Raw genomic sequence first — 18,023 nt, 5'->3', positions numbered from 1 at the left:
GGAGGGGAGTCTGGTAGCAACACCAGAGGGGCCGTTTTCAAAGAGGTGTGTGGAGGGACGTGCGAGGCATTTTGCCCTGCATCTGCGATTGATGTTAATGGCGGGCACATGACCAAATCCCCATGTAGTTCTTTGAAAATGCCCCTCCCTTTCTTCCCCAACACTTTTGGCTGTGACAATGCAGACGATACAGAAAAGCCTAGAACAGAGGAACCGCTGCCACAGCTCAATGAACAATACCGGCCTTAATTCAATTAACGTACGTCAGTCTCTTTTATCTGGTGGAGAGCTCAGAGCAAATTTAGGTTGATCAGGAGGAGGGGCTACCTGGATGGCTTCACATTTGAATACGTTTCACATTTGAAAATGAATTCTAGGTAGAAGTGGCTTCAGAGGAGGGAAACATGCCAAATGCCAGGGCACTGGCCACTTTAGTTCATTCCTCTCTTGAGTTTCAGCCTCCTGTTTTCACGCCTTATTTGGCCTGACCTTCCAATTTCTTCTTGATCTGGGCCCTGTCTACCCACCTTGGCCTGTGTCTGAGGCAATCCTTCCTCCCCAGCTCACACACATTAACACACTGTTTATTCCAGCTATATCCCAAGCGCTGTATGGAATTAAAATCCCCAAACATGAAATGTGTATAAAAGGTGTTATGTCTGTGAATATTCTGTGCTATAAGATGGTATAAATATTAGCTGCCTAAGAGGTTATCCAATTTAAATGCTCACAACGGTGTATGGAGACTGCCAATCATTTTACATTCTAGCCAAAAGAAAATATCATTATTATGTGGTTGTGAGGAAGGTTGCACATTGTTTCATAACGTTATTGGTCATTCATATGTACTTTTTTTTCCAAAACTGTCCATTCTTCTCTGGATATTTTCCTATTAGGTCATTTATCTTCTTATGGATTTCCAAGAGCTATTTATATTAAGAAAATTAGGTTTTGACTAGCTTGTGGGTTGCAACTTTCCCCACTTAGTCTTTTCATGTTGTTTGTTGTGTTTTGTTTTGTCATGCTTTTGCTCTGCATAAGTTTTAAATGCTCACGTAATCAAACTTACCAAGCCTTTACTTTATAGCATTTGGGTTTTACATCAGGCTAAGGAAAATCTTCCTTATCCCAGATTAAAATCTAGGTTACTTTTGATACTTTTGAAGCTTTTGCTTTTACACATGGTATTTACAAAATGGTTATACCCCTCCTGTTCACCTCATAAACCCAAGTTTGAAAATTCCCCTCCCTTTCTTCCCCATATCTTCTGGAAAGCATTTATCAAACAGGACCAGCATTTATGTTTTAGCTGTCTTAATCAATAATAAATCTTGAAAGCAAGAATGTATCTTATTTATTTCTATATGCTCAGCACCATGTTCATTTTCTACTGTATAGGTAATACACAACAGATACTTGTTCAATTAAATCTTAAAATAATTAAAGCGTAATAACTTTGACAACAAACCAGTCAGAGAAAAAAAGACCGACTTTCCAATAGATCTCCAAAGAAGAACATTAAGAAACAGCACTAGTGCAGACTACATTTAACAAGCTGTCCAGCAAAGGAAACTTAGTCTGCAAAAGTGACAAAGAAATGTCAGGCTAGGGGTCTTTTGAAAACCTAGAAAAAAGAGAATACTTCTAATTTTGACAGATTGCAAAGATGTCATCTTGGTCATTTCACACACTTTTGCCAGGCTCTTATCTCCCATTTGTTTGCTTATTTGTGTACCTAATTGCTTATTCAGGTATATCCTGCTGCATTCTGGAAAGGATCCGAGACAGCTACTATGTGCTACTCACCGATACAGGGCTGTGTTGGACACAAAAATAAATGAGGCATGAACTTCACGCTCACACAGTTTAGCATCCAAGAGGAGATGAGAAATTTAAAACGTAATTGTCTTACAAGGCAGAGTGAAGAGTGCCGTTGGAGCAGGCCCACTTTTGTGTGGTTTAATACTATGCTTTAGTGGAGAATCAATGAGTCTGACAGCGCACGATCAAGCATCTTGGTTAATTCCAGCCAGCACCATTTTCCCTCAGTCCTATTTCTACTTTACCCCAATCATACAGTAAATAAGTGTCTGATCATGATGACAAATAATATAAATATCTGATTGGTATCTGCAGAAGTCTGTGCAAATAATTTGGGAATACCTCCATCCTTGTGACTTGATAACTAAATACATTATTCTCTTTTCTCTGCAGACTGTTTTTAAAAGCACCATCAACACCGTTAAAATGAGCCATTCTAACAGCTCAAAATCTTCTATGTATCTCTCTTAGTTCAGGTGCTGGCTCTGGGATGAACTGATCACTTCACTGATTTTGTGAGACCCATGGAAGACCTCTGACCATAGCTCAATTGACCCATTTTCCAAAAGAGAAGAGCAAGACTCAGCAGGGCAATCGGGGGAATGTGACCCACTCAGGTCACATGGCTGCTTTAGTGGCCAAGTCTGGCTTCAAACTGAGGCTTCTGGACACCAGCTTCAACTCACTTTCCCTGGGTACCTTACCTGACTGCCTTGGCCTTGCTTATGAAGAATAGCGTTGATGTTAATGAAGAACTAGGAAGGGTAGATGAAGCAGGGGAAATGCAAAGCAATTGTTCATCCCTTTCCATTTTAAACTGGACCTCAGAAATGCTGAGTTGTAAAACTCAGAGTAAAATGTGGGAAATTCACCAGCAGCTTCTTCCCTTTCTGGGTTTCAGTAGATAACTGTGTCCCTGGGGGTTCTTCTACTAGGAGTTCTCAATCCTAATTGTACATCAGAATCACTGGGAATTTTTTTTTTTTAATACTGATGTCTGAGCCCTACTGGCCCCTAAAGGTTCTTGATTCAGTCAGTCTGAGGCACAGCATCAATGTTTTTAAAGCTCCACAATCCAGTCTTCAGATTCAGAGACCCGAGTATGCCCCAATCCTACTCACTCCTCTCTTCTAAAGGGGTGCACACGAATCTCAGTACAAGTTTCCCTCTCCCCTATTGGGAACTGGTCATTGGCCAAGCCTTACCCAGTCGCATTACCCCATTATCAGACAATCTGATGAGGCAGGCAGCTGACCATGAAGGCCCACCCTTAGCTACTGCTGATTGGACAAAAGACACACGCCTAAGAGGAGCCAATCAGCTATCTCTTCTGACAATTCCCATAACCCCATTTTCAGAAAATCTAATGAAGCAGGCAAGGGGCCATGAGGACCCACTCTTAGCTACTGCTGACTGGACAAGAGATGAACACCTGACCAAGAGGAGCCAATCGCTATCTTTTCTGAGAACTGGCACTTAGAGTCTCTAGCCAACCTCTGCTAAGGGCTCAAAATGAATGGGCATGTTTAGGGTGGGACCCAGGGGTGATGGTGGGAATAATTTGTACTGCACAGCAGAGAAGGCCTGCCTGCTTTCTGGAGGTAAAACAAAGCAGATGTGCAAAAAGAGAAAAGGGAGGAAGGTGGGACAAAGAGAATGTACCTTCATCCCAATTTTTCCCACAAGCCAGCTTCTATTTTATACCCTTAATGGATACCTTTATACTTATGATAAAGGAACAGAAACCTGAAAGCATAGTTTTTATATCCAAAGAATCCCTGGCCAAGACCCTAGGAAATTAACACATTCTTATACTACCTCTGCTTTTCTTGGAAGGCTCATTCCATCACAAATGTGTGGGCCAAATTAGACAGTGATCCTGGGTTTTCTACAAGAACAGAGAGTCCTAAACTGGGATCCTGAAATCCCACAGGGAGTCTATGAAGACAGTAATGGCGCTCATGAGCCACTCCCATTATTAATGGGAATAATGACCTTTACCCAATTGTAAAGACCTATAGGGTTACCCACATAAGGTTTTCTTATCTTCTGAGTATATATCAATGGAATTATATCACTGCTCTTGCTTTTCTGATTAATAAAACGAATACACAGAATGACAAATGAATTTTTCAGGTAATGGGTTTCGGGGGGGGGGGAAATAAAAAAAATCCATTGGTACTAAAAAAAAAAAAAAAGGACCAATACTTTAGCCAACCATTTTTCAATAGTGCCCCATACAGTGTGCAATCCATAAGATGGTTGATTAAAAAACTGGTTCCATGTTCGTGGAAGTTTGAAAGATACCATATACCACCTGAGTTGGTCCTTCCCCACGGAGGGTCATCATGCATATTAGTATACAAAGCCTCTGAGGTGGATGATAGCAAGATTAAATGTTTAACTTTCTCTAACCCTTAATTTTCCTAAATGATTTGACCACAAAACTCCCAAAGCACAACTTTATTTTTCAGGAGGAGTGCTATTTTTTTTTTTTTCAGAGGAGGGAAGCTATAAACTTTAGTTGTATGTTTTTCTTAGTTTTCCAATCTTGAAAAACTTATTTTCAAGTTTAGGGGGGAAACGTCCAATATTATAATGGCAAAGTGGTTCTAAAACAAACCAAGCCTTGCAAGGTGTCAAGGTCAAATTTTTATTCCATATAATATTGTCCAAGGCCAAGCATGGCACAGTGTTTACCCTGTGCCAGGTGCTTTACATACATTATCATATTTAATCCAGGTGCTTTACATACATTATCATATTTAGTCTTCTACACATGCCTTTGAGGGGCAATTCCTGTCTTACAGATGCAGAAACTGTGTATCCTTTTTAGTGTTACTACAAATTTTGCTGATAACTTTTTATTAAATAGGACTTTTATTAGAGTGATTTAATGCTGATTTACCTTCACTATCCAGCAATTTCCTGAGTGCCAACAGTGTACCTGATACTTTATACATTACAGGGTATTAAGGAAATGGGCCACCTATTGTTTTTTAAATGATCATAAAGGACACTCTCTTTTCAGTAGAAAAGCCACTCATTACCTACCAATATCAAACTACAGAATCATTTGTTTTCAGAGCCGGAGGGGTCCAGGGTCAAGACCACTAGCAGCCACAGCTCCAGCCTTGATACTAATCACATTATATTCATTTTCTTCTGGGCCTCAGTCAATCCCACTCAGAAAAAGATGACAAAGAAGGAGAGGGTATCTGGGCTCATACTACATGTGATGAGCTTAAAAACGGGCTGCTTAACTGAGGAGAAATGAGGGAATCCACTGGTTGAGATAGTGTCTATCTAGAAACATCTGCATGACTATAGTGAGGGGTCAAATGATACCTTAATTGCTTTGTGCCTGAATGTGCTAATCTGTATAAAGGAGATTAAAATATCTGCCTCTGTATTTATTGTGAGGGTCAAAGATGGCATAGATCTGGTGTCTAGGAGATACTTGATGCATGGTAGCTGTTGTCATCATAGCCCATGGAGGCTTTGGGTGACCTCCAAAGGGCAGGGCTTCGGAGAACGTCACTGTCTTCTGCTCCATGGAAGGTGTCTCTAACTCCCGACATGCTGGAATGGCCCTCAAGTGATCAGAAGAAATGCTAAATAGTAACTCTTCTGTACATATTAAAAACTATGATTTTCATCATAGTCTCCACTGTTGTAGAGTTAGAGAAAAATAAAAAGTCTATCTATAGTAAAATTTTGTGATTAAATATTATGGTGCAAAGCTCCAAAAATGAAATATTCTGAATCTTGACTGTGGATCTCCATGTATATTTTAAAACTCTCATCGACCCCCTTTTCTACATTTTCCTCTTCATTTTGGTGATCTTTGCAGAAACTGAGCTCTGGGTAACCTCTGACTCAGTCTCTTCAGTACCTTTGACATTGGTTACATATGCTGGCATTCTGGTTTCAAATTTATGTGTTTGGTACCTTTGTAAAAGTATTTCCCAATTTCTGAAAATAACATACTGCTAATGAGCCCATCATAAATAGCAAATAACAAGCATAATAGCTGCTTTAAAATATATATTCAATTAATGAGATAATCTGGCATTAATTTAAAATGATCACTTTTTAAAACCAGCATTTATAAATTTAACTGCTTTGTTAAACATTTCATTGTATACCTATAATATGCTATGTGCATTGTATGTATAATTTATAGAATACATTGATTTTTATTTTATTTTATTGACATGTTTTGGGGTGTGCTTTTTTTTTAGATTTCTACCAGGGACCCACTTTGCCCCAGAGGGCCATACCATGCTCTCTTCAGTATTAATGAATCCAAGGACTAAATGCCCAGGACTCAGGTAGATGCCAATATTTATACTGATACTCATGATCAATTTCTTCTCTACTTTCACACAATGTATCATTTTCCAAATGTAAAGATTTTATTATGTAGTGCTTTGTTTCTACATAGAATTCTATAGCCCTATTCATTTCTTATATTAACAGCTTAATATTTAAATTTGAAAAAAACAGACATGGAAATATATAATGAGAAAACTACAAGACTTCCCCAATAAATAACATGTCTCGCATTTGACAAATATTAGAGAAGCTTTGACACACAAAGCCTTTTAAAAAGCTATCTGTCCAAGCTCAAACCCAATGGTCCCGAGAAATAGATAATTTTCACTTGCTATTAATCACGAATTATTTTTTCCTTTTAAAAAAATTAATTAAACACACTACATGAAATAAATATTTCAGGCGACCAGCAGCAAAATGGGAAAATACCATGTGTTTGGAGTTTTAGTGCCCTCTGAGTACAGAAATTTATTTGCAGCAAGCAGAAAATAGACAGCAAGCATAAAAATACAGCAGAGTCCCCCTAGTAAAATTATTTATCAAGCTAACAAGGGAGGGACCTTCTAGTAACAACAAGCCAGCCAGGAAAAGACATGGCTTTATATTTTACCTTTGGGTTAGCAAACCAGTAAAAATGCCAACTGACAAGCACTTCACATAAACATTTCTTTCTAAATGAGCTTCCTTGTTAGGGGGAAAGAAAAAAAAAGTCTTCCAAGCTAAGGAGCACTATGGCTTACAGACAGAGAATTCTAGCGCACATACTCTGACACTTTCATGCAAAAATAATACTCCTTCATGAAAAAATAAGGGAATGTGAAATATGAATGGAGTTTAAACAACAAATTAGAAGTTCATTAAAGAGAATGTGCCTATATCCCATCAATGTATCCTTATACTTGGATGTTAGAAAAAGTCAGTTTCAGAAGATGCTTTTTCAAGACCAGCTTTAACAATCTGTGAAACAAAACACACATATATTTATATACACAGATATAGATGTACTGACATTGCCTCTACCATACAAGCCTCATTGCTATATTTTTTCAACTATTTATTTTATGAGCCAAACCCCAAAGTCAGTTTTTACAGTTTACTTTACCGATTCCAAACTTTGATTATAAATTACAAGTCACTTTATTGCAGCTTGCAACACCAAAAGAAAAAGTAAAAAGGGAAAGAAAAGAAAAGAAAAAATAAAAGGAACCCTTGAGTCACAGTGACCTGATACCAATTAAATTTTAAAGAAATAGTAAAAAGAGGCATTCTCAGAAAAACGGCCTCACTACCTCCTCAATAGCTCTGCAAATAACTCCTGACAAATTCACAATGAAATCACACACAACGATCTCATCTTTCCTAAAGTGAAAATGTCATTGGTTAACCGTGGCAAACATGGGAAGGTGCCTTTTTATTATTATTATTATTACTGTGGAAGGAAATGAGGCTGAAGAGGATGGGAAAATCTGAATGGCACTGTGACATGTTGAGTAAAGACAGAAAGAAACGTCTTACAGGAACCACACACCAGCCCAGCCTCCTCACCAATACTTAAGAAAATAAAACTTCTCAGCAACAGCAATGGCATGTTTTTTATTACTAATATCACCCCTCTCAAACAAAATAGGAAGAAAACAAATAAAAAGAAATCCTTCCTTATTATTTCCCCCCTCTCTTGAACAGAGTGACATTTTGTCACGCCTCTGTAAAACCTCCTACTCTCAGGCAGAAACCAAGCGTATTTTTCTTCCAGGGCCAGGACCAAAACACTCCAACGCTAACCCTATCAGCCTGATTTGAGAACTGGGTCTATTATGTGGCCACAGATCTGCGGGGACGGTTTGCAGCACAGGTCATGTGCTATTTCATGACCACAGCCTTTGTTGCCCTTAGACTAGGGTCTCGTCAGGATGCTACCAAGTGATCGAAGATCAGAGCAAACAGATGGAGCATTCTAAATAACGAGGTTCCCCAAACTGCGCACACTGACTACAGTGCCTAGGACACACCAATGAACAACTTTATCACTGACAAATAAGATGAGGACAGGCTGAAAGCAGAAGTTCTGAAAGTTCTGATTCTGTGGTTCTGGTGGATTAGAAAAACAATGAGGATGCGGAGGCAGTACGTCGGGGGAAAGAATGGGATGTCAGGTGGCTTCAAAGGTCTAATGAGTCTCCAGATGCTGCTTGGAGGGAGAACAGCTGAGAGCCCTCAACCTGGGCAGCCGAGCGGCCCCAGCTCCACAGCTTACAGAAATCCTGGCCCCATCACGAATTCTTTCTCCTCCCTTACTATGACAGCTTCAAACCTCCAAACCTGCTCGGTAAAGCTCATGTAGCCTGTGCACTTTTCACTTTCATTCTACCAGGCAATGGTGAGAAACTGTTCCAGGCTTTAAAAGGAGAAAAGAAAAGAAGAAAATTTAAAATAAGAAGTCTGGAGAAAACCAATACCAAATAAACAAAACAGCCTTTGAGCATTGGGACAGAACTTCAAGTATGTGCTACCCACTGAAGCAAAGAATGAGAAAGCAGTTCTTAGTTTGGGTCAAATAGGTCAACACGGGTAAAGGAATTTCTGATCTCTCTTGGCTACCCTTACTGCTGAGAGAAGAGAGATGCCAAGCATCTCTTCCAGCAGACTCACACGCCTTCTAAAATGCAGGGCTTGATTTCAACACTATTAAATGTACAGTGAGTACATTAAGATTTTTTTTAAAGAATTCTAATCATTCCATTAAAAAGAGAGAGAAGAGGAAAAGAAGTAATGAAAGTTAAAGAGAAAATTCCATTCTGCTATTCAAAATGTTCAGCCCAGTAAGAGACCCTCATGTTCGCTTTCTCCCCCATTTCCTGTTCATCAGGAATGAACCTCCTTTTAAAATATAAACAAGCCAGAGGCACACCACAGCAGTATAGACTCAGCCCTTTAATTAACTACCACCGGTAACAAAAGGTCTCTATTTTGATTAACTTTGCAGAGGGGGGAGTCAACCCTCGCGTTAGAATCCCTTTAAATAATTACAAACCCCAACTCAACTCTGCTGCTGGCAGCACGCAGGAGCCAGGGAAGAAGAAAAGAAACTTTGTCTGTGGAACCCAATTTAAAGGAAGAGCGACCTCAGGGTCAATTTCTCGGAGCATTTCAGATCAATTCAATTCTCACCTCCACTGCCTACCTGCTAGCAAATGAACTTACTGTGCTTTTCAATAGACTGAGAGGACTAAAAAGAAATCGTCACCAGCTGCATGTGAAAAAAAACACATTATTAGATGATGCTTGCCGAGGGAAAATGGGAAAACAAAATCCTACCAACAACAAAAAAAAAATCTCCCTTCGCCTCTCTTTTTGGACTGTCATGCTCACCCTACTGATGATTAAGTTGTACAATGCGCCCCTGGATTGTTAATTACGTGTTAATATCATTCCGCAGGCTTACACCTGAGGTCACTGCGCGGCGGACACCTTGTCTCTATTGACAATACCTGTAAATCTCTCAGCTGGTTGGATTTTCCCACTGAGTACCTGACACTATATCCTTCCATCTGGTATTAGTTCCTATCTGAAATTTTATAAGTGCTAATAACTTGACTATATTTCCTATAGATACAGAAAAGAGAGGCGTACTGATTTTTACCACTGTCTTACTGTTGTGCTACCATTTTCCTAATAGTGCAAAATAGAGACCAAAAACAAACCCACAAAACTCAACCCTGCTGCTTTAGCTCATTTATTGCTGATAACTTCATTAGGTGTCAGGAGAAGCCAAAACTGCAGACACAAAACAACAACTTTATAGTGATTTTTGGATGGGGGAAATAAAAGACTCAGCAAGCAGCAGGTAAAGGGAGTTTAAACATTGGCATCTGTGAACGGCAGCAGTAAATCGGAGATTTTGGCAGGTGACTGAATGTGTGCTTTTGGAATCAAAGCTCTACAGAAGCATCGTTTTGTTTTAAGTAATGAGTGCTGCACTTCTGCAGAAATTCCTTTTTTTTTTTCTTAATGCTTAATGTTTCTTTAAGTTGGCTCCTTCAATAGTACCCCGGAGTTGACTGAAAATAATACAAGTTTATATGGCATAATTAGGCTAGTTACGCTGCACATGCTCTGCTATAATTAATTGATTAAATCGGCTCAGGAGTACGCCACTGCTCATAGAAAGAAAAACGTTAGCCAGCCTGTATGGAAGGGGGGTGCTGTGGTAGTTAGGGAGGAGTATCATCCAAATAAACAACAATAACAAAAAAATTAGGGTGAGTCCAAACAATAAAACACTTTAAATGAAATTGGCCTTGTTTTCTCAGTGCCAACAGATATACTGATGTAATTAGCTTGAGACATACTTGTGGAAGTTGGGATAGATGGGTCTCTGCTCCAAATCTGCAGCCGAGACAGCATTCTCCTTCCCTTGTTGCGGGTGGGGGATTTACTCTTAAAACCGAGTATTTAGAAGCCCTGAGAGGCCTTCAGTGAAGATGGGGTCAAGACCAGCCACCTGGATTTTTCAAATAGAGGCACCAAGAAATCAGAGCTCACAGTGTTGGTTTTCACATGTCTTTTGTATGTGACCACGTGGTTCACAATTTCTGTTAAAATATGTTGATGGGTTCTGCAAGGGAAATTTGGTTATGGCTTCTTTACTTTTATATTTGAAAGAAGTAGCTATACACAGTGCACTAAGGCACCCGCACCAACACTCAGCATCAGAAAACCACATTTGCATTTTATTTCTGGATGATTACGGGCAACACAGAAGGACAGGTGTGCAAGATAGAAACAAGATTTCTGAGTACTTTTCACTGTTTTTGTTTTGCTTTGTTTTTTCCCAGCTCACAAAATCATAAAGCCTTCCTTAAACGTTTGACAACTGTTTGAATTCATGTCATTGGATTAGGTGCAGTCAGGATAAAAGATGTCCACTCTATCCACCGATTTTAAGACTAGAAAAAAATATGGATGGGTATTTAGGGCCCAGGAAATGCTGTTTATACCAGTTCCATCAGTTTCTCCCTTAGGTGACAGGAAAGCTACAAATGGGCCTCTCCCCTACGTAAGTGTCCCACCTGCCCTGCCCTGAGGCAGCTCTGTAAAGCTTGGTTGCATCCAGATGGATCTTAGCCAGTGTCAGGAACATCTGAAAGGGGCAGAGCATAGACATGAGCAGGCTAAGGTACGTCCCCACCTTCTGATTGGTTTTTCAGTGCATAAGATGCAAGAACATGTGTTGAACGCCTACTTTCCAGTTTAGTGCAAACCATGGTTAGTTGTATTGTCTCCTTGTCACAACTCAAGATAGAAGACAGCCTCAAAGGCAGATTCAAAAGCCACCCTTAGTGGGAGGTTAAAACATCATCATCATCACCACGTGTTTCCCTGGCAAAGATGGTACCATGGAAAAATTTACATCAAATAGCCAAATCGGTTGAAAGGCATACAAGTAGTGTGCAATTGTTGTCTATGTTAATCTTCATATTAGAAGCCCTATTTTAAGAAGGCACAATCTTGGCGTAGCATGCATGCTGATTGATTTGCGTATGTTAAGCTGTAACATGCCCTAATGAAAAATGTTAGTCAGGATCAAGGGATGCTACTAAAATAGATATTTTAATCTTTTTGAGATACCACTTGGGATGAATATTTTGTAATATGTCCAAGAACCATAATATAATCTAAAATGCTTCTGAGAATACATAAAAGGTAATTAAATGACTCCCCAAATAGCTTAGGATTTAGTTTTTATATCCTAGCCTAGAAAATTGTCAGAAATAAGCCATGAAGCTGTACATGGTTGAAATTAGCCAGAGAGCAGAAAAGCTAGCGGTTCATCATTTTTGGCTTCCATGACTGAAATCCCTTAACCAAAGTGACATTCTGAAAATAAACTAAGTAACTCCCCCAAGAGTACCAAGTATTGAACTTTTCATATATCAGCTTATAATATCTAATATCACAGAGTAACTTCAAGGAATTGTCCTTCTCCTCCCCAAAGTCCCCATCTGACCAAATGCCTTTGTCTTTCTTGCTCTCACCTGTCAATCATGTTCACAGCTGAAATTTGATTTCTTTCCCACCAGTAACCTTATATGAAATATTACCAGGGGGTAAGGACCAGTGTGAACCTTGCCTTTCAAGTTCATTAACTCTTTGCTCAAAATGGATGGTTTCAATGTCACGAAATCTGCCAGTGGACCTAGATCATCATATTTAATAGGTGGTTCTCACATTGTAATGATAAAGGCAGAGACAATAAAGGAATAAAGCATCGGAACTGCATGCATATACTCAGACACACAAATTAACCCCAAAGGTATACACTGAGTTTAAATCTATGTATGGGAACTATTAAAGAAAATGTTAATTTCATCTAAGACTAGAAAATAAACAACGAAATATTCACAATCCAGTTATTTAAAGTAAGACTCTCATGGTAGCACCGTGTAGAGGTAAGTAATCAGATACTATTTTTAAAAAGTGGGAAAAAATGAGGCTATGTTTTCCCAACACTCTCAATTCACTGGATCCTTAACCTACCTCCTTTGCAAAGAGCAGCAATTTGAAAGTGTGATTTTTGCCCCCCTCAGTTTCACTAAAACCCAAAAAAATATATTTCATGCAAATTTCTCAGCAAGCAAAATTTTTAATTAAAAAAAATCAAATGTTCCATGAGCCAATAAGAGGTGATAAGAATACATAAAAAAACTATGATACTAAGTAATTATTACTAAGTAATAATTGGTGTAAGAATGTTGGTCTAGCTTTCCAAATGAAGAGGGTTCATAATAAAATTCATGCTGGGACACTTGTCATTGAAAACCCATTTAAATAGCTCAATTCCATTATTTTGATTGATGAAAATCAGGTTTCAGCTTCCCATCCATCTCCTCCTTCCCCTTCTTTCTTGTATTGAAGTGGGGAGGGGATCCATAGTCACATTTGGACACAGAAGTGGGGACATACTGTGCTTTGAAATTACACTAAAATGTCCAAATGTGAGCATGAACGGAATTAGAAGTGACTGTAAATTTGAAATGTTTATGAGGCCCCAGCAAAAGTGGCTAAGAGCAATGAATACTAGTTTCACAGATTCACCCAAATTATTTGACATTCAAGTACAAGAAGTAGCTCTTTGAGTGTCAATAGACTCACGTTGGATAAAGCTGAAGATCTGAGATCTACCCAAACTGGATTAGTAACTTGACATAACACATGGATGTAATGAAATAAATACAGAAAAAATAAATGCATGCTGGTTTTCACATCTATCTCCCATATCACTCCTCTTTGGCATCTAGCGTCACCATTTACATGACATGTGAAACCCAAGTACTAAAACTACTGAAACAGGAACTTTTCACATCTAAAAAGTTAGCAGCATTCCTTGTTTGCTTCCTTGCTTTTCCCTTCATTAAAAAAAAAAAAAGAAAAAATAAACTCAAGCACATGCAAATCAAAAGTCAAGATGTACCTCTTTGACTTCAGGCAACTGGATTTTTTCACATCACTGATGCAGAGGATTCCCTTGGGTACCTGATTTAGTAAATATATTAAAATAAACAAAGGGTAATTAATAACCACGAAGAATGTTTCAAGAACAGTATGCTACAGACAGCCTAACTATCTATCAAAAGGGCAGAGTTACACCAAAAGAAGAGTGATTTTGTTCCATTTGCTTTTGTGTGGTGGTCTCAACCCTGCCAAGCCAGAGGAGGAGTTGATGTGGAAGGGAATGGCCTGCGATACAAGTTCACTCCCTCTGAATATTGCTCCCCAACCAGGAGGCTGAGATAGCCATAACCCACTGTCTGGCAGCCTGGATCAGCTTTGAAGCTGTCCTCAGTTCAAAGGGAGTGAAGAGATTCTGGGTTCAGAGCAGGGAAGGATTAGAATCATTTCTGATAGCTTCTCTCAGGTGCTCTCAGGCTGCTCAGCCCTCAAAGAACCACCAGTGGCCCAGCTTCCACTGGTGTGTGCTAGGGTTCCTTCTCTTCCATCTCCCCCAACCTCCTCTGTTGCTCTGCCTATTCTGCCAGCACCACTGACCTTAACTGCAAATGTTCTTTTAACAAATAGAACCACTTAGATACCGCCTCTTTATTTATTAACTTCTGCCCTGTTTAAATTAGTAGCAGGGAGTGCTTAGAACGGTGGTATGAAAATGAGGTTGCTTAAAAAAAATCTTTTTGCTTCACAGTGAATAACAAAGCACAGTAATTCAAAGTAGTTAGCTTTCTATGGTTCAAAAAACCCTTATTCCTATTAGCTGTACTAATGTAAGTGGCAAAATAATTATCATTTACTGTACAGAGTCCAATATTTTCCAGACACCAGTTTAATAACAAAGCAGACCTGTCATTTCTTCCTATAGTTAGTCACACTATACAAGTTCAGACTGTCAAAATATATTTAAAATCTAATTTAAAAAATTCAACATGGTCACAGAAAATCTGTGTACAATAATGGCGATAAACTAGTAAGTCAATCTAATTCTTTTTCCAACATGGATATTCAGTTATTTTCTTTAATCCCCACATTTTATTTGGATTACTTTACAATTGGTGTGAACAAATATGCTATGCTCATGCACCTGCTGAATTCTCTAGCCTGCTGTAACGGAACATATAATCTTTCTTTACTTACATTTTCATTCAGCGTAACCCTCTAATTCCTTCAAATGCCCTTTATCTAAATGGTAAGACTATGCCCAAAGCACTCGGATAAATAAATTCTTACCCTTGTATCTGTCAAAGCTGCCCCAAATACATTATATGCATTTATTCACATTTTGTGTAGAAATGCTTTTCAAATCTTAAGGTAGAAACTACTCTCCTTCATGTATTAGTATACATTATTTTTTGCCAAATATATAATTTCTATGCAAAAAATAATAGGAAAGAAATAAGAAACAGACTGAAGTGATAAAACCTGGAAGTGTATCAGTATCAGTTGTTCTCCATTTGAAGTTCAGATGGCTAATCTCCTTTAAAAAAAAAAAAAAAAAAAAAAAAAAAACCCTTCCCCTATAGGATACCTTTTTTAAATCTTTAAAACAACACGATTCTTTTAGAAACGCAAGTGAATCAGAGTTTAAAAGCTTAAGAGATTGTGGGGAGAATATTTTGTAATTCCTTGGGGCACTGCAAACATATGTTAAGCTTCAGCAAGGAATATTTACATGAGATCATATACTTGTGAGGCATTTTTCAATTTTAGAAAATTATTACAAAGCAATAATTGGACGTAGGCTTTGCAAAATGCCCCCTTTGCCTTCCTGGCCATATCATTGATAGTCTCCGTTATTTTTGAAGAAAAAAAAACTAGGCCTCATTAAATGTGATATTTGGCATCTTGCCTGAAATCTCATAAAGTAGATGTCCTTTTTAGATCATTGGTGTCATTTTCTTCAAGATGACCTCTACTCTCTGGCCACCTGGGGAACCCATCCTGTTATCAAAGCAAAAGAAGGGAGGCGAGGTAGATTCTGTCTGCACACCTGAATAGCGTCCAAAAGCCATTGCAGTTTCTGTGTTCATATTACCTTCCTTTAGACCAGTTACTGGGGAAAGATGGTGGGGGAAAAGGAGGTCTCACATGGGGTAAGAGAGGAGATTTTGAGCTGGGCCGCGATGAAGTAATCTAAGCCAGATGTCTACCAGCACATAGCTCTTATATTTGGATCTGTTTACCTAACAATTGAAGAGTTCTTTAAATAGCACAGGAGCGTGCACTGATATTCCAGGGAAGATTTTAAAAGGGCTCATTACCTGCACAGTGCAGTCAATTAACATGGGGATCGCAACCTGAAAATGTGTCGCGGGCTGTCAGCATGTGTCTCCACACTGCTGGGAGTCACAGAAAGTCGGGCAAAGGGAGCTTACCTGCCTTTTACGTGGGAAGATGGCCCTAAGACAGCAGTTTCAGCTCAGGTTCTGCGCATGCCTACCAAAGGACAGAGTTGACCGATGAACTCTGCCCTTCGAATCATTTTTATTTCATAAAGTGGGAACTGTAGATTTATCTCTTTTTTCTCTTTTTCTTTTTTTTGAGATGGAGTCTTGCTGTTATGCCCAGGCTTGAGTGCAGTGGCGCAATCTGGGCTCGCTGCAACCTCCGCCTCCCAGGTTCAAGCGATTCTCCTGCCTCAGCCTTCTGAGTAGCTGGGGTTACAGGCACGTGCCTCCACGCCCGGCTGATTGATGTATTTTTAGTAGAGACTGGGTTTCACCAGGTTGGCCAGGCTGGTCTCAAACTCCTGACCTCAGGTGATCCGCTTGCCTCGGCCTCCCACAGTGCTGGGATTACAAGCACGAGCCACCGCACGGGGCCAGATTTATCTTATAATAGCTTTCCCCCTCCCTAATGTGTTAAAGGGTTCCAGGAATGAATGAATGAATGAATGAATGAATGAATGAATGAATGAATGAATTTTTTTAAGGCAGATGAAAAAATATATTGGAGTGAATGCCTGAAGATGGAAAGACACAAACATCACGTTTTAACATATTTAATCTTAGAATGATTACCGAGGGTTTTCCGTCTTCTATGAAAACAAGATTTACACAAAAGCTGACAGTGTAAAAGCATCTCAGATACTGACATCTTTGTTTTAGTTTCAATATGTTTATCTGTTTTAGTTTCAACATATTTATTTATATATAGAGATACTAATTTACATATAAATCCTTCCCTAAGAGAGAGGGAGAGAATAAAAGGAGTTTTTTTTTTTTTTTTTAAGTTGTAATGATACTTGCCTAACTTAAGTATTCTCACAAACCGAGGGTCCCTCTAAGATAAAGGCCCCTCATGGAAAAGATCCGTTCTGAAATTAGTGGTTTTAAAAGTTTGTCCTCTTGAGACAGTTCCTGGATGCCTGAGATGTATCTTGAACTGTGTGAAATCCAAGAATGCAGGCAGGACCCTCATCCCGGCGCTATTGGAGCAATCTTCATAAAGTTTGCTTGACTGACTTTGTTTTATAATGTGCATCAAACTACACTACGGCAACCCCAAACCGTATGGAGATTTCCATAAAGATTTTAAACACGCTATCTGGATTTCCCTCTTGCCTTTCTCTTTTCCCTCTTTGTCTCTAACCGAAGCAGGAAAAAAAAAAAAAAAAAAAAGGAAGAAAGAAGGAAAAGAAAAAAAAATCTGGAAAATGGGCCGGAAAACTAATAGAATAAAAATCAAATGATTTGGAGCCGATGTTCTTATTTACAGAGGGTTCCTGGGGCTGCTATCGGGTGGAGTGAGGGGATCTCAAGGTGAAGGGCGGAGCCTTGCGGGGACCGAGTCTTACTCCCTCCCTGCAGGCGCCCACCCAGGAGAGCGGCGCACCAGGGAGTTTTTGTATCTCCGGAGCTCGCTCCGCTAGGGCAGTCCTCTTGACTTTTTAAACCAAATTTGAACACAATCCGAGCTCCTGCAGGGGTGCGGGAGCTTGGGTGGGCGCGGGGCCCTGGAGCGCGCTGCGTGCGGCCATCACTAGCGCCCCCGGACGTCGGGCGGCGTCGTGGGCATCTCCGAGGGGCGCTGTGTTGCTGGCGTCTGAGCGCACTGGCTCCCTGGGCTCTGCCGCGGGTCTGGGACTGCAGGCCCTGCCCAGGACTGAGGGACGCGGTAGCTTCAGGCAATCTTCGGGACCCACCCCCTCTCTCTGGGTTCCAGTCCCTGCGCACCTGCTGTACACCGCTCGGGGGACCCCAGAGGGTGGGGAGCACACCCAGCCCCACGCAGCTGCAGCCACCAGGCTCGGGCAGTGATGCCCAGAGCCACTGGGCCCCGTAGAACCCATGCATAAAGGACTGGAATGCGGTGTTCCTGTCTGGGGCCCGCGGGGGATGAAGGGTGCGGGGCGGGGG

Source organism: Rhinopithecus bieti, unplaced genomic scaffold (assembly GCF_001698545.2).
Source record: "Rhinopithecus bieti isolate Rb0 unplaced genomic scaffold, ASM169854v2 scaffold_12151, whole genome shotgun sequence".
NCBI lineage: Eukaryota > Metazoa > Chordata > Mammalia > Primates > Cercopithecidae > Rhinopithecus > Rhinopithecus bieti.
This window is presented reverse-complemented; position numbering follows the sequence as displayed.